The following is a 16,408-nucleotide window of genomic DNA, read 5'->3' as shown; positions in this document are numbered from 1 at the left end:
AAACCAGAAAGTATGACTGATACTAAGGAAACAATCCTGGTAACCAAAAAGCAGGCTGACAGAGCAAAACTAGCAGACATCAGTTATCAATGCTTACTGTGTTCCAAATGAACACCTTATGTACATTGTCCCTTTAACTCTCACAATGACCCTGGCCCTGTAAAGAAGTCACTACTATGTCTTCATTATCTAGATGAAGAAACTGAGGCTCAGAAAATTCAAAAAAATTTCCTAAACTCTGACAAAATTAAGTGACTCAGCCAGGATGTGAGCCTATCTGAAATAGGTATACTAACAGGTGGCTTAGTGTGGAGTGGTGCTGCAATCACCAGCCTCTCCGTAATATCCATTAGTTTGCCCAAAGCCAAACACAATACATATAAAATCTAAGGAATAATTATGTTTTAACTCTACAGACACAATTTCAACAGAAGCCTCCTTCCAACTGGATTGCTACATCCTTGGCTGCCCCAGTCTTATTCCAAAGGCAGGTTCTTCACAAGGGAGCTTATGCTTCCTCACTACTGCAGGGTATCAGCAAGTACAAGAAAGACAAGAGGTGAAGTATATTTGCATGCTCCTTTCTCCAGCTTTGATTTGAGAACAAGTGACAAAAAGAATCAGGAATTGGTTATGATGTCTTGGGGTGGCAGTGGTGGCAGAAACATGCATTAGTAGGGACTTACAGTTTCAGCAGTGGGGCAGTGCTGCTGGGGACGGTGGTTCAATCTATGGCATTTAGTGGTTCAGCAATCATGTCACAGATGATTTGTCCAGTCCAGTCTTTCTAGACTGATTTATGGCAATGTTTAGGATGGAGTGTGGTTGTTCCTGGGATCCCCTTATTTTGACCATTTTCAGAGCCTGTTTCTACATCATTCCCAGCAATATCACTTTAGTAACTTTTCTTTTGTGCTTAAATCACCTAGAGTTAATTTTTATTGCTTGCAACTAAGAACTCTGACTGAAAAATGATTAAATTTGCATTTTGATGGTTACTATCACAATACACCATATCTAAAAAATATTTTAAAGGATTAGTAGCTAAAAAGTGGTTAATTCAAAACATTAAATTAAACCACAACTAATGTTACACTTAATGGTTAAAGACTTAAAAATTCCCTTAAAATCAAGAAAAAAAAACAAGTATAGCTGCCTTTACCACTTCTACTCAACATTATCATGAAAGTTCTGCTTAGGGCAGACAAGAAAAAAGAAATAAAAGGCATCCAGATATATAACAAAGAAGTAAAACTCTATTTGTAGATGATATGATCAGATTTATATATGGAAAAACCAAGCAATCTAAAAACTGTTAGAATTAATAAATAAGTTCAGCCATAAGGGTACAAGCCATAAGATCAACATGCAAAAATTATATTTCTGTACACTAGCAATGAACAATCTGAAAATGAAATTAGAAAAACCTTTGTCATTATGAAATTTACCATGCAAAAAAGTAAAATAGTTGGTAATCAATTTAACAAATGTATAAGTCTTTTAAACCAAAAACTACAAAACATCATTGAAAAAAGTCATAGAGAACCTAAATGAATGGAAAGACAATCCAGGCTTGATATTGTTAAGTTGGCAATACTCCAAATTGCTACACAGATTCATTGCAATTCCTATCAAAATATTAGCATTCCTTTTTTTTTTCAGAAATTATGTTGTCCCCAATATTTACATGGAAATACAAAGGATTTAGAATAGCCAAAACAATCTTGAAAAAGGACAAAGTTGGAGCACTCATACTTCCTGATTTCAAAATCTAGTAAAAAGTTACCATAATCTAAACAGTATGGTAATAGTACAAAGTTAGACATGTAATGCAACGGAAAGAAATTGAGTGTCCAGAAAGAAACCTTCCCATTTTTGGTCAATTGGTTTTTGTCAAGGGTGCCAAGACCATTCAATCAGGGAAAACAGTCTTTTGAACATGGTTTCAAATAGAGGTAGAACAACTAGATCTCCACATACAAAAGAAAGAATTTGGACTCCCCTCTTAACCATATCCAAAATAAGTTAACTCAGAATACAGACTTAAATGTGAGAGCTAAAACTATAAAATTCTTTTTAATTTATTTTTAATTTTTAAAACATCCTTAATTTTTCATAGAATAGGATTTTTCTCATCAGATCTGGTCACCATAGTCTTCTACCATCATCTATTTCTTTCTCCACCTCTCCCCTCCCATTTCTGCTTTTCCTCCCTTTTCCCCTCCCCCTTCTGAATGTGGAAGATCTATTGTCTACTTTCAAGGATCAGTCTTATAGTTTGTTTTGTCTGATCCTTTTTAAAAGTATAAAATTCTTAGAAGAAAACAAAGGAGCATATCTCTTTAAAACTTTGGATTAGGTGATATTGTTGTCTTACCTATGACTCTGGAAACACAAATGACTAAAGAAAAAAATGGCAAATTAGACCTTAAAAATTAAATGTGTCTACTTCACAGGACACTATCATGAAAGTGAAAAGATTCACAAAACTGGAGAAAATATTTGTAACTGTATGTCTGAAAAGTGATTTGTATTTAGAATACATAAAGAATCTTATAATTCAACAATTAAAAAACCCAATTAAAAATGGGCAAAAGATTTGGACAGACATTTTTCCAAAGATGTCAATGGCCAATAAGTGCATGAAAAGACGTTTAACATTAATCATTAGGGAAATGTGAATGAAAACCACAATGAGGTTGCTAAACAGTAAATTTCTTTTGGGAATGTTGAAAATGTTCTAAAACTGTGGTAATGGTTGCACAACTGTGAATGCAGTAAAACAAATCATTGAATTGTACACTTTAGGTGGGTGAATTACATCTTAATAAAGTTGATACCAAAATAAGCCACAATGAGTTGGCACTTTATACTTAGTAGGATGACTAAAATAGAAAAGACAGACAATAACAAGTGATAATGAATATGCAGAAAAATTGCAACCCTTGTGCAATGCTAGTGGAATTGTAAAATAATGTAATCATTTTGGAAAGCAATTTGGCAGTTCCTCAAAATGTTAAACATCGAGTTATCATGTGACCCAGCAACTCCACGCCTAGGTATATAGTCAAGAGAAATGAAAACATATGTTCACATAAAGACTTGTTCATGAACATCAGAGTAGCATTACTCATCATAGCTAAAAAATTTATACAATCTAAATGCCCATAAACTGATAAAGTGTATAGGAAAATGAGGTCTATCCATACCATGAAATAATATTTGACCATAAAAAGGAATAAATTAATGAAATATACTACAACATGGATCAACCTTAAAAATATCATGCTAAGTGAAAGGAGTCAGACAAAAGACTACATATTGTGTGATTACATTTATAGGAAGTGTCCGTAATAAGTAAATACATAGAGAAACAAAGTAGACTAGTACTTTCCAGGGGTGGAAGAGAAAATAAAGTGACTGAGAAGGGACACAGGTTTTGGGGGGTGGAGGGAGAGGGCATGGGGAAAATACTCTATAATTAGATAGTAGTTATGACTGCACAACTATGAATATTCTGAAAACTAATGAATTGAATGCTTTAAAATGATAAATTTTAAGTGAATTACACCTCAACAAACCTGTTACTGAAGTTTTTTGAAAAAATAATGAATACAGGTGTTATGAATATCACAAATCAGAACAGTTTCATTAAGTTAAAGCATATACAAGACTAGTGAAAATGTAGAATATGACTGTATGTCATAGGATAAGCCTTTGAAAATATTTTGCACAAGTAATCAAAAATAACAAAATAAAATAATAGTGCAAATAATAAAAGGGATGAGTATCTGAAAACTGGATTTTACTGAAATGGCAATGTATTCATCTTATTCATTGTTTATTATAAGCATGTTGATATATAAGCATAAAGTCACCTGTGTTATTTTATTGTTATTTTCAAATGAAACACAGTGACATCTCCAATAAAGAAATAATACTTTTTCTAGAATAAAGACAAAATAATATTTTCCAAATTGATGATTTCTGTTTCTAAAGGCAGACAGAAGAAATATCAAAACTACAGCAACATCATTGACATCTACAGTTCTTCAGCAAAAAGAGGCTATAGGGCCTCCCCGGTGGCGCAGCGGTTGAGCGCTGGGTTGCAAAGCTGCCCGCGGCCTCTGCGGCGCCGGTTCGATCCCCGGCTGCTCCCAGGCCACTGGAGGAGGGTCCCACATGGCGCGCAGACCTCTCCTGCCGCCCGCTGCTCCCCTCAGCAGTGTACTTCGGTCCTTCTGTCTGCTCTGCTCCCCGCTCTGGCTCTGGTGAATTCTCTCACCCTCCCGCGCTTCTGACTGTACCCAGTGCATGTGTAAACAAAACAAACAAACAAACCAGCAAACAAATAAAGAAAGCATGCCTCTATAAAAAAAAAAAAAAAAAAAAGAGGCTATAAGTCACTCTCTACCCAAAAAGGTATAAATCCAAGTACAACACAAAGGACACATTTTACACTTGAAGGGAAAGTAAACAAAAGTTCTTTATCTGGAGATATCTAGGCCTATTGTAAAGCTCAATAGCATACAATATGAAAAAGCAATTACTATCATGTGTGCATCCTGAAAAAGATTTCCCTTTACACAGGAAGGAAACAGCTGACGTGTTGAGTATAAATTAGTTCTTGGCATATGTGTGTTACATGTATAAGGAAAAAATGTTCCATAACGTTCTGTTCTATTTTCCATTGCAGACCAATGCAATGGGAGAAGAAATTTTCATCTGTAATAATTATTTTGTGAAAAAATTATGTTGGAATCAGTCCTGCTGGAAGGCTGGTCCTATGTTCAGCAAAGATGGGCATTACTGTAAGAATTAAAGACAGTGCTTGAATGCCAGTCCTCACACTGCTTCATTCACGGAGAACAATCAGCAAACAACTTGCACCCTGACCTTGCATCAAGATGCACTCTGCAGACAGAGTAAAGACTACAAATATAATCAGGTCATAACCACTGAGTGTATGTCTTTTCAGGGCATTGTGAGAAGAGATAAGACTGCTTTTCTGTGCAAAGTCATGTTGCCTGTTGGGAAAGGTGCTCCCACACATTTTTTTTTAATGAAGGAAGGGCAATATAGTATTTCCTCAAACACTCAAAACACCTGCAGAGATTGTTCTCTGTTTTCAAGTGGATTAACTCAGCCGTGTGTTCACATTTTTTCATGAAATGAACCTATCTCTTTAGACTGATAGAACAAATTTTAGAGGGTCTTAAATTAGCAGAATTTAAGAAGACACAAACAATCTGTATTAGTATTTTATTGCTGCAAAACAAGTTACTCCAAACTTAGCTGCTTAAAATAACAGTTTCTTTAGGGCAGGAATCTAGGTGCAACTCAGCTGAATAACTCTGACTCCAAGTCCCTCATGAGGTTGTCAATAGGGGCTGCAGGAATTTCAAGATTTGCTGGGGAAGGATCTATTTCTAAGCTCACTCCATTGGCTGTTTGCAGGTTTCAGTCATCCCTGGCTGTTGGCTGAAGACAGCAGTTCCTTGCCATTGGGCCTTTTCTTGGGCATCTCATGACATGGCAGCTGGCTTTCCCCAAAGCATATAAGCAAGAAAGTGAGGGAAAGCAAGCAAGGCAAATTCCACTCTTTGTAACCTAATCTTAAAAGTGACATTCCACTCTCCTGCACTGCTGGTGGGAGTGCAAACTGGTCCAACCACTATGGAGAGCTGTGTGGAGATTCCTCAATCTGCTAAAAATGGAGCTTCCATATGATCCAGCAATTCCACTCCTAGATATTTACCCAAAGGACACAGAAACATTAATTCCAAAGGGCACCTGCACCCCTATGTTTATAGCAGCACTATTTATAACAGCTAATCTATGGAAACAACCCAAATGCCCAAAAATAGATGACTGGATCAAGAAGATGTGGTACATATACACAATGGACTATTACTCAGCAATCAAAAAGGATAAACACATGCAGTTTGCAGCAACATGAATGGAGCTAGAAGGGATCATGCTCAGCGAAATAAGTCAGAAAGAAGAAGAAAAAAACCGGATGGTCTCACTCATAGCAGGAATTTAGAAAACCTAAATAAGGGACCAGGAAAAAGACTAATTAATACAAAGTAAAAATCAAAATCAACAAGCAACTATGGACCAGAGGCACACTGCGGGGGGAGGGGCGGGGAGAGGAAGGTTAGGGTCAAAATAAGGGGGAGTGCAATTGTATGGGAATATAACCAAAACGAAAATGCATACATTGTGCAAAAATGAAAATGATGTAAGAATTATATAAAATAAAATATTTTTAAAAAGTGACATTCCATCCCTTCTTCTCTATTTTATTTGTTAGAAATGAGTCAGTAAATCCAGCCCATATACAAGTAGAAGAGATTACACATAGATATAGGTATTAGGAGGAAGGGATCGTCAGGGTCCTCTCAGAGGTCGCCTGCCATAGCATCCATTAACTTCCGTGGAGGTAGCTTTACCTACATTTCCTACATCCGGGTGCCACATAATTCGCTATATTGTGGCCAATGAAGCTCTCCACTCCTCCATCATGCATGGCCTGATTGGGTTCTGTGATCTAGGAGGCAGAACGTGTCCAATCATATTGGTTGTTGAAGATGGGTGCAAAATAGGTCAAATCCCAATTTAGAAGTCCAGTGCCCTTGGATACTCATCTAGTATGGTTATTTGGTGAGACAGATTTGTATCTATATTGTTCTTCCTCCCCTTGGCAGGGACAATGGTTGTCTTCACTTTGCATGCATTCTTTTTTTTTTATAATAAATTTTATTTTTATATTCCCCATACAATTGCAACCCCCCCCCATTCTGACCCCAATCCCTCCCCTCCCGCCTCCCACCCCCCAAAAAGTGTCTCTGGTTCATAGTTTTTTGTTGATTTTGATTTTCACTTTCTTATAGTTATTCATTTTCCTGGTCCCTTATTTAAGTGCATGCATTCTTAACTGGGTACATTGAGAAACTAATTCATCCCAGTTCCTTAAATGGACCTGAGAGGTCAATAGTGTGGGTTTGATCCAAGAGGTTATTCCAACTTCATATCTTTGGAATTGGCTTTCAAACTTGAAGCATTGTTTATTTAGAACAATCAATTCAAATAAAAGTGGCGTAAGTTGGGGCAATGAGTCTCTTATTGATGTGCATCACCAGGGATTAGAAACCACTGATTGTCTTCCAATCTATGTTTCTTACATTTTCCCTAGTAACAAAATTCCCAATTATTCGCTGGGCACATGGCACCTGGAGTAAAGACAATAAAGGTTTGTTTTCTTCCATGTGACCATGTGTCTATGTTCTGAGCAATGAGATAGAAGCAGCAGTTGGTAGGAGCAATTTCCGGGGAAGTAACCTTAATGGAAAGCAGTATGCCCTGCCTTGCCTTTCTTCCTTTGGCAAGAATATGGATGCCATAACTACAACTATATCAGCCACCTTGAGCCATGAGGTAACTTGAGACTAAAAGTCATGTAGGATGAAGCAGCATGAAAGGGCACTATGGCATGCCATATCAATTCTGGACTATATCTAAACTTCTTAAAAAAGTAAGAAATAGATTTGCATTTGTTTCCATAATTTCTAGATTTTTCTGTTACTCCTAACCAAATCTAATCCTAACTAAAGATGTGGATTTATTCAAGTTTAGATCCTAAGCTTATCCAATTCATATCTATTCTTGCCATGATTTGAGCTGCCCTTCTACTTCCTCTGGTATTTTTCTGTTGGGCATTGTCTCTAAATATAAGGCAAAAAAAATATAGCAGACATTGTAGATTCCCACTGGTGATGAGTAAGGACCTAGAATGAGCTGACTGGCTATGTCCAGGGTATGAAGCAATCTGCAGAGAGCTAGATACTCCTGCTGAACCACAGGATGGGGCTAGGGCAGAGCAGGGTCAGTGCCCTGGATTCTCTTCGGGTAGCAGGAGGCTGTAGGGGCCTGAGCCCTCCCCTGTCTTCTACCCTGGGTATGTCCTAAGACTAAGGCCTGACAGTTTCAAGATCTGTAGGTTAAGTCTCTATCTAACTCAGATATGCAGAGCAAGCAGGTATCTTTAAGAACAAAGGGTGGGAACCACTATGGAGAGCTGTGTGGAGATTTCTGGACCTACTAAACATAGAGCTTCCATATGATCCAGCAATTCCACTCCTAGGTATTTACCCAAAGGACACAGAAACATCAATTCCAAAGAGCACCTGCACCCCTATGTTTATAGCAGCACTGTTTACAATAGCTAAGCTTTGGAAACAACCCAAATGCCCAAAAACAGATGACTGGATCAAGAAGATGTGGTACATATATACCATGGAATATTACTCAGCATTCAAAAAAGATAAACACATGCAATTTGCAGCAACATGGATGGCACTGGAAGGGATCATGCTCAGCGAAATAAGCCAGAAAGAAAAAGAAAAATACCGGATGGTCTCACTCATAGCAGGAATCTAGAAAACTTAAATAAGGGACGAGGAAAATGAATAACTATAAGAAAGTGAAAATCAAAATCAACAAAAAACTATGAACCAGAGACACTTTTTGGGGTGTGGGGGGCAGGAGGGGAGGGACTGGGGTCAGAATGGGGGGGTTGCAATTGTATGGGGAATATAAAAATAAAATTTATTATTAATTTAAAAAAAAAGAACAAAGGGTGGGAGTCTCTGGGGACGAGAAAGTACAGATCAAAGACAAGTGAAACTGTCTTCTGGAAGCAGGCAGTGAATAGACACAAACAAAAAAATCCGTATCAAGCACCAATGTGGCCAGCATTTGCATTGTATATGCAATGCCAGCCAGAGGCCCCTGGAATACAAAGGCTATGTCTGTTTTCCTTTCACAGCCTCTGACCCATTGTGTCAATGACTTTCTCTAGTGAAACCCATATCCAGGCCTATGCCAGCCTAGGCTCAGCTCCGACTCTCCTTTTCACAGCATGCCAAGGAAATAACTTGCTTCAGGGCACATAAGGGGGATTTCTGAGCCATATTGAGTTGATGACAGCAATGGAGGAGGACCCAGAGTTTCTACCAGTTTCATGGGCCCAAAGTACCCCTATTGTTTTTATTTATATTTCTTTTTTAAAAATTTTTTTATTAATTTTTTTACATCATTGTTCATTTTTAAATAATATTTGCTTCCCCCAGCCCCCCTCAGGTGTAGTCCCCATGGAATTCCTTCCCCAATGCACCTGTGCACCATCACCTCAGTCCCCTGTGCTCCTCCCTCCCTCCCTCTGATCCCTCTCCCTCCTCCTCCTCTGCAGGATGTCTCTGATTTATAATTGTCTGTTTTTGCTTCGTTGTGCTTTGTACTGTTATTATTTTTTTACACTGATGTCTTATTTGGTTCCCCTATATTCCTGCTAAAAGTGAAACCATCCTATATTTTTCTTCTATCCTTCTGGCTTATTTCACTGAGCATAATTCCTTCTGGCTCCATCCACGTTGCTGCGAATGGCATGAGTTTATATTTTTTGATTGCTGAGTAATATTCCATTGTGTATATATACCACATCTTCTTGATCCAGTCATCTATTTTTGGGCATTTGGGTTGTTTCCAGGTTTTACCTATTGTAAAATAGTGCTTCAATAAACATAGGGGTACAGGTGGTCTTTTGAATCAATGTTTTTGTGTCCTTTGGGTAGATCCCTAGGAGTGGACATGTTGGGTCATGTGGTAGCTCCATTTTTAGTAGACTGAGGAAACTCCACACAGCTTTCCATAGTGGGTGGACCAGTTTGCACTCCCACCAGCAATGTAGGAGAGTTCCTTTTAAAACCACATCCTCACCAACATCTGTTGCTTGTTTTTTTTAATTGTGCCATTCTTACTGGTGTAAGGTGGTATCTCAATGTGGTCTGATTTACATTTCCCTGATTATAAGGGATGTTGAATATTTTTTCATGTCTGTTGGCCATTTGTATTTCCTCTTTGGAGAAATGTCTTTTAAATTCTTCTGCCCATTTCTTGACGGGATTGTTTACTTTGTTTTTGTTGAGTCCTGTGAGTTTTTTGTGATCAGTCCCTTATCAGTTGTATGGAGTGCAAAGATTTTTTTACCAATCAGTGGGGTGTCTCTCCAAAGTACCCCTACTGTAAAATGCAAGTCCTGCCTTGTGGGAAGGGCAGGAATTCACTTCAGGCAACAGGATATTTTCAGCAAATTACAACCTGCCATCAAAATCCTAGAGTGTAGATATTTTTTTCACAGACTTCTGAAATGAACTAGCCTTAGCTTGATAAATTCATTCCATTACCTCTAGACTGTTTTCCTTGGGTATATGCTGGCCTAGCAATGCCTTTGGTTCAAAATTCTTTTTCTAAGGAATTCTCCTGCACTGCTGGTGGAAGTGCAAACTGGTCCAACCACTCTGGAGAGCTGTGTGGAGATTCCTCAATCTGCTAAAAATGGAGCTTCCATATGATCCAGCAATTCCACTCTTAGGTATTTACCCAAAGGACACAGAAACATTAATTCCAAAGGGCACCTGCACCTCTATGTTTATAGCAGCACTGTTTACAATAGCTAAGCTATGGAAACAACCCAAATGACCCAAGATAGATCACTGGATCAAGAAGATGTGGTATATATACACAATGGAATATTACTCAGCAATCAAAAAAGATAAACTCATGCAATTTGCAGCAACATGGATGGAGCTAGAAGGGATCATGCTCAGTGAAATAAGCCAGAAAGAAGAAGAAAAATACCAGATGGTCTCACTCATAGCAGGAATTTAGAAAACCTAAATAAGGGACCAGGAAAAAGACTAATTAATACAAAGTAAAAATCAAAATCAACAAGCAACTATAAACCAGAGAGAAACTATGGGGGCGGGGAGAGGGAGTAGGATCAAAACAAGGTGGGTGGGAATTGTAGGGGACTACAACCAAAATGAAAATACATATATTGCACAAAAATGAAAAATGATATAAAAAATATATAAAATTTAAAAAAATTCCTTTTCTACTGCCTATTTTTAAAAATATATTTCCCAAAATTAGACAAAGGATTTTGTCAGTTTGGGATGCTCAGTGTGGAGCAAAAAGAACATGGGTTCTCAAGTCATGCAAACATGTAATACATCAAGACTCTTGCACCAGTGTCCAAAGATATAATCTATAGATGTAAAAGCAAGAAATAAAGAAGTGTGCTTATTACTTAGAGTTATAAAAGTTACCAGCTAGGGAGATAAAACCTCAATGGAAGCAGTTGGGAAATGTTAGTGTATTAGATCCTTATCTCTCATAGCAGAGGGTCAATTGATAAGTCAAAAAGTGATGGTATTTTTTTCAACAAACATTTATTACATGTCAAGCACTTAAGTATTAAGGATACAGGCATAAAGTAAAGAAAACAAAGTCACTGCACATATTATTCTGCTAATAAGTCTATTGATTAAAAGTCTATTAAGTCTATTAAAAGTCTATTAAGGTTGCTACCAGAAGAAACAAAGGCATAAAAAGTTGCCCCCAGGAAGTGGGAAGTGGGTAGGGGTAGAGAGAAAGAGAGCAAGGGATTGTTTTTCTTTTCTTTTCTTTTTTTGTTTTTTAAAGATTTATTTATTTATTTATTTATTTATTTATACATGCACTGGGTACAGTTAGAAGCGCGGGAGGGTGAGAGAATTCACCAGAGCCAGAGCAGAGAGCAGAGCAGGCAGAGTGACGAAGTACACTGCTGAGGGGAGCAGCGGGCCTCAGGAGAGGTCTGCGTGCCATGTGGGACCCTCGCCCGGTGGCCGGGGATCGAACCAGCGCTGCAGAGGCTGCGGGCAGCTTCGCAACCCAGTGCTCAACCGCTGCGCCACCGGGGAGGCCCAGGGATTGTTTTTCTTAACCAACCTACTGTTATTTGACTTATCTTCCTTCCTTCCATTCCTCCCTCTCTCCCTCACTAGATACTTAATATTTAGGTACAAATATTCTACTATATTCTAATGAGCTGAAATATTCTAACTAACTATAGATCCTTGAATAGATTACTTAAATTTGCTAGATCTTAGTCTTTTATCTCAAAAATAGTCTTTCATCTCATAATAATGTCTTCCTCAAAGACTACTGTCACAGCAGTACTAGCATAAAGTAAGCAAGGAAATGTTAGTTTTCTCCCTATGTTTCTCTTGTAATATTTTGCATTTAAAGGTTTAAAGTCTGAGAAGTGATATCCATTCTTGGGTATATCAGTGAGAACTGAAGGTCCAGAAAGAACACAGACCCACTGTGAACACATGATTTCCATTTAGACAAAAACTATGCAGTTATTGATACATTTTGTTGCTCACTTATGGACAACCAAGGTCATGGCTGTCATGACTGACTGTATTATTGCCTCAGAAAGTCACAATCTGTCACTTAGTCCCTGAGGCACTGAGGACCTCATGATGTAAGGGAGAGAACAATTGTGAATGAGAAAAAGAAAAGAGAGAGAGATGACTATCTAGGATCAGGATATAATTAGTAGAAAAACATTAAAGATACTAGTATGACAGAGAGGGAGGAGGCTGACCTTCAAACTGGCTGTAAAGTGCACATATGTGATCTTCTGTGTTTATGTGTATAAATAAGTACACAGGGGAAGTGCCTGTAGTTTCTATGATGTATGTATGTGGGAGGGTGGGGGGACGGGTAGGTTAGGGGTGGGATGTAAATAGAGATGTGCTGCTCAGGCCTTAAAAACGAGTCCTGGAGAGAAGAGCCCTGATTTTTGCAGTTACCAATTTCAGTGGTGTAAATATCCTCACTGTGGCCAATTTCAAACTACCAGGTAGAAGTCACTGAAAGCAGAGTTGAGAAAAAATGTGCAGAATCAGCTCTCAACAGTTGGTGCAAGCCAGTTTCAACACATTGCAAGTTTCCACCACCACTCTATTTCAAGACAGAAAAAACTTGCAGCTCCTTACAATGCTTCTAAAGTTGTCAAAATTGCTTTAGATTCTATTCCAGAATCCATCTACATAACTCAAACAGAATTGTTTGTTAAATCTGGATTGATTTTTATCCCTTTGTAAAGTTCATGGCTCATCACAACTCACAGGAATTCTGGAACTGAAGTGCTTGGTCTTTAGCTTAGTTTTTTTCTCCCCAAAATCTACACAATGGTTGGCAAGACCATTTGTTTATTCAGAAAGCAGCCAACAGGATGCTACAGGCCTCTCTGTGAACTACCCTGCCCCTACAGATTTGGCAAACTCCAGCTGGTCAAGGAAAGCTCCACGCAGGTAAGAGGGAGAGGCTCCCTCCTTCTGGTGCCCTTCTGGTATCTTGACAGGTTTTTGGAAATTAAGTGGCAGCCTTGTTCCTTGGCACCTGTATGGATCTTTTTCTCAGCCTGCAGGAAATGTTCTCATTAGTTTCCAGGGTGGGGATTTCCCTTTGAAACTCCCCCCACCTCTTTCCTCTTTGAAATCCTATATCCTGGAGCCAGACAGGGCCAGATCTAGGCCCTATGAGATGTGATGTTTATGTTTATATATTTTGGGAGACCTTGAATGTCAGCATCTTTTTCTTTAAGGAAAAGTGTACAAAATTACAAATATAAAGTTACTAGGGTCACAACTTTTAGAAGGGGGGTTGTGCAAAGAAGGGTCTTGAATAGAAGCTTCATTAACTTCATTACCCCTGGAGCCAAACTAAACTCTGAAGGAAACTGGATGTTTGCCTGGTGACGGTTAGTGGTGGAATGTCCTGAGTGTTTTTTCCTTTTGGATGAAAAGGAAGCCCCAGAACCTACTTAAAAGGAAGCTCCTGTTCCTACTAAAAACTCTGCCTTTGGGGCTTCCCTGGCAACCTAGGGGTTAAGTCTCATAGCTATCACTGCTAGGGCCTGAGTTCGATCCCCAGCCAGGGAGTTGACCCACATAGCACAGCTGATCTCTCCTGTCTCACCCGCTGCTCCCCTCAGCAGTGTATTTCAGTCAGTCTGCCTGTTCTGCTACCCACTCTGTTTCTGGTGAATCCTCTCACCCCACCCCACCCCCCACACCTCTGGCCTATACCCCAGTTCTTCTACACAAAAATAAATAAATAAATAAACTCTTCCTTTGAGCCTGATAATGGAAGACATTGCCCAAGTTCTTCAGAGGAAACCATTTTATTCTGCATCATTCCTGCTATAACACATGGCTACTCCCTCTCTGTTTGGTACAGATTAACACTATAATAGGCAGAGATGCCCCATTGATTGGTACAAGGAAATACCTTCTCTAAGCCCTAGTAAAGACTAACTTTGGGTGACAAGGGACCTCTAGTGGTCAATCTCAAAGATCACATCACTGTTGCCTTCTGCCCATTCTCTTCAAGATGTTCTGGTCTGTCAATTCTAGGTCATTAATTTTCCAAGAAGAAAAATATAGGATAGATCAGAGGAATTTTCTTGATACAGGCAGGAGGGTAGGATGGCTTCTGCTACATAGCATGTGGAGGACTAAGTGGATATTTCTGTACACTTGCAGACAAAATCTACCCATCCCCTAGCATGACTGGACCAAGGGCTATGCCAGGGAATAAAGGAATACAGGGGAAGCAGAAAGTAATGCATATTCTGTGTTTTGAAATCAGAGTACAGTACTGTACAACAGTGGGTTTTAATCTTTTTTAATAATCATGACTCTTGAAAATCCAAAATTCAGGAACCATCTCCTTAGAAAAATATCCACATGCGTATGTGCGCAGACATGCGTGTGGGCATACACACACACATGCTTATGATTTAAGGATTTCACTGAGTCTTCACTGACAACCCATCCATAGTGATTCAAGAAGCCAATCCAAGAAATTCTGAAGTAAAGCATTTGGAAAGGGATGCAGTATAGGCAGCCAGGAATCTTGAAAATAATCTAACCCTTGAGTCACTTTGTACAACTCCTTTAACTTCCTTTTTTTTTCATAATCCTTTTTTGATTTTTTTTAAGATTTATTTATTTATTTATACAAGCACTGGGTACAGTCAGAAGCGTGGGAGGGTGAGAGAATTCACCAGAGCCAGAGGGGAAAGCAGAGCAGGCAGACTGACGAAATACACCGCTGAGGGGAGCAGCGGGTGGCAGGAGAGGTCTGCTCGCCATGTGGGACCCTCTCCGGTGGCCAGGGATCGAACAGGCGCTGCAGAGGCTGTGGGCAGCTTTGCAACCCAGCGCTCAACAGCTGCGCTCAACTGCTGCGCCACCGGGGAGGCCCTCCCTTAACTTCTTTAAACATCCTTACCTATTAAAAAAAAAAGGCAGGGTTAGACAAATGTAGAATTTCCAGATAAAAGGTAGATGCTAAGTTGAATCTGAATTTCAGATCAATGTTTTTTTATTATATTGGCTTTGTCCTGAATAAATGGATAGTAGTTGCACAGGACACAGTTACAATAAAACATATTCATTATTTACATGAAATTCAAATTTAACAGAATGTCCTATGTTTTTATTTACTAAATATGGCAACTCTAGAACCTCGCTGGTGGTGCAAGGGGTTAAGAACCGCGCTATGAAGCAATCCATAGCTTCTGCAGCACGAGTTGATCCCTGGCCTGCCAGGGAGAAACCCCACATGATGAGGCAGACCTTTCCTGTCTCACCCACTGCTGCCCTCAGCAGTGTATTTCAGCCAGTCTGCCTGTTCTGGTCCCCACTCTGTCTCTGGTGGAGCCTCTCATCCCCCGCATCTCTGGCCTGTATCCCAGTTCTTGTATGCATAAATAAATAAATCTTTAAAAAATAAATATGGCAACTCTAGAGAGGTGGCAGTTCAGGTCTTTAGTCAAGGCCATCACTTTTGGTGATGAAGGAAGCCTAATGGAAAATGGCAAGTTGGAGAAACATTAAAGCATTTTTTTTTAAAGATTTATTTATTCATTTATGCAAGCTCTGGGTACAGTCAGAAGCGCGGGAGGGCGAGAGAATTCACCAGAGCCAGAGCGGGGAACAGAACAGGCAGAAGGACAAAAGTACACTGCTAAGGGGAGCAGTGGGCGGCAGGAGAGATCTGCGCGCCATGTGGGACCCTCGCCCAGAGGCCAGGGATTGAACTGGCGCTGCAGCGGCTGCGGGCAGCCTCGCAACGCATCGCTCAACCGCTGCGCCACCGGGGAGGCCCAACATTAAAGCATTTTTTAAGTTGAAAATTATGTAGTCTCATGACCAATTTTAAACAGTGTAGAGGCTACAGTATTGGATTCTGTTTTTTTTTTTTTTTAAACTTCACTTCCTTGGTCGGGATTGAACTCATGCTGCAGAGGCTGCAGATAGCCTCACAGTGCTGTGCTTAACCCCCTGTGCCACCAGGGAGGCCCCTGTTTTGGATTCTGTAGTGGAAAAAGCACTACACTTGGTCCCTGCATTGCTCAGAGTCACTGTTATTTCTAGGCTGTTACAGGCAGATTTCTAGTTTTTCTGTCATTTTCAAGTCCTTAGTGATTTGCCAGATGTCC

Source organism: Talpa europaea, assembly GCF_964194135.1.
Source record: "Talpa europaea genome assembly, chromosome: 7".
In the NCBI taxonomy this organism is placed as follows: domain Eukaryota; kingdom Metazoa; phylum Chordata; class Mammalia; order Eulipotyphla; family Talpidae; genus Talpa; species Talpa europaea.
This window is presented reverse-complemented; position numbering follows the sequence as displayed.